Source organism: Colobus angolensis, unplaced genomic scaffold (genome assembly GCF_000951035.1).
Source record: "Colobus angolensis palliatus isolate OR3802 unplaced genomic scaffold, Cang.pa_1.0 Scaffold64, whole genome shotgun sequence".
Taxonomy (NCBI): Eukaryota; Metazoa; Chordata; class Mammalia; order Primates; family Cercopithecidae; genus Colobus; species Colobus angolensis.
In genome coordinates this window covers 297930-299971 of record NW_012120043.1, presented here as the reverse complement: position 1 = coordinate 299971, position 2042 = coordinate 297930, and positions in this window count along the sequence as shown.

Below are 2042 nucleotides of genomic sequence, written 5' to 3'. Positions count from 1 at the left end.
GCTCCTGTTTCTTAAGTCACCTAGCCTGTGGTTCCACAGGCTGGATTACAGGCGTGAGCCACACTGTGCCTGGTCTCGGCATCGTGATTCTTCAACCCTAAATCCTCCAGTGTCAAGCTCCCGGGTGACACTCGTCCAGTTTAAACCACCTGAGACCAGAGCTCTGCCCACTGGCCACCCGGAGATGCTCCCTTGGCTGTTCCCTCTTACACCAGGAGGAACCAGGGAGGGCTGGCAGGGCGCAGTGGCTCACGCCTGTAATTCCAGAGCTTTGGGAGGTCGAGGCGGGAGGACTCCCTGAGCCTAGGACTCTGAGACTAGCTTACGCAACATAGTGAGACCCCATCTCTGCAAAAAATACAAACATGAGCCAGGCGTGGTGGTGCACACCTGTAGTCCCAGCTACTCAGGAGGCTGAGGGAGGAGGATCGCTTGAGCCCAGCAGTTTGAGGCTACAGTGAGCTATGATTACACCGCTGCACTGCAGCCTGGGTGACCCTGTCTCAAAAAAAAAAAAAAAAAAGAAAAAAAAACAGACGGAGGAGTGGAGGCTTCCAGGGCACTGCGTGTTCCACACAGGGCATCAGCCTCCTGCTGGTCACTCACGGGGCTGGGGTGGGGACGTCCCAGCAGGGCAGGAGGGAACCACTGAGGAGGCACGTCTGGGCTCAGAGATAAGCTCTCTCCCCGGGGTGTGGCTCCAGCTCGCCAAACACCAGCCTGGCCTCCACTGATCTCTGTCCAGCTGGAGTCACCCCAGGACCCGGCGGGTGGGGTGGGTGGGGGTGGGGCGGTGCCTGTGACCTCTGGGGGAGGCTGCAGAGGAAGCTCAGACTCTGCCTCCGAGCATTTTTTATTTGAGACACAGTTTTTTGCTTTGTCACCCAGGCTGGAGTGTAGTGGCACGATCTCCGCTCACCGCAACTTCTGCCTCCCGGGTTCAAGCGATTCTCCTGCCTCAGCCTCCCGAGTAGCTGGGATTACAGGCATGAGCCACTGCTCACCGCAAACTCTGCGCGTTTCTGACGGGTCCACCCCACTGGGCTGGATGCTTCCTCCTTCCTAGCCTCCCTGCTTCTAAATCAGCGTCTCCCTTGAGGGTGTCAAGGAACAATAAAAACCGTAGCTTCCACTGGGCGCGGTGGCTCACACCTGTCATCCCAGCACTTTGAGAGGCTGAAGCGGGCGGATTGCCTGAGGTCAGGAGTTCAAGACCAGCCTGGTCAATATGGTGAAACCCTGTCTCTATTAAAAATGCAAAAATTAGCTGGGCGTGGTGGCGGGCGCCTGTAATTCCAGCTACTTGAGAGGCTGAGGCAGGAGAATCACTTGAACCAGGGAGGAGGAGTTTGCAGTGAGCTGAGATTGCACCGTTGCCCTCCAGCCTGGGCAACAGAGACTCCGTCTCAAAAAAAAACAAAAAAAAACCCACCTTATTTTAAGCATATGCAGGGGCCGTGTGACTGTGGGGCGTGACAAGGAGCCTCTGTCCAAGTTTCCGTGCAGGAAAGAAACACAAATGTCTGCAAAGTTCACAGCAGCCCAGGTGACGGCAGCCGAAGGTGGAAATGGCTCACTCGTCTCTCGAGGGCAGTGAGCGGACAGAGGCAATGTGGTCCAGCCGTACAGCGGAAGGCCATTCCACCCAAGACAGTAGCACTGGAACGTGCCACCCCAAAGTGTACTCGTCCTGCATCATTCGACCCAACGACTCCCAGAAACTGCAGGCTCAGGACTGGCTCTGAACAAACGTCCTTTTGTAAAATAAGTTCACGTCCACAAAGGACAGCCACGCTAGCAACACGCCTGCACCAGGAAGAGGGAGAGGGCTGCCCCAGGCAGCTTTCATTGCTGAGAGGCCTGGCTTTCTTTTTATCCGTTCTTTCTTTGTTTTTATTTTTCATTTTAATTTTTTTTTGTATTTTTAGTAGAGATGGGGTTTCACCATGTTGGCCAGGCTGATCTCGAACTCCTGGGCTCAAGTGATCCACCTGCCTCAGCCTCCCAAAGTGCTGGGATTACAGGTGTGAGCCACTGCGCCA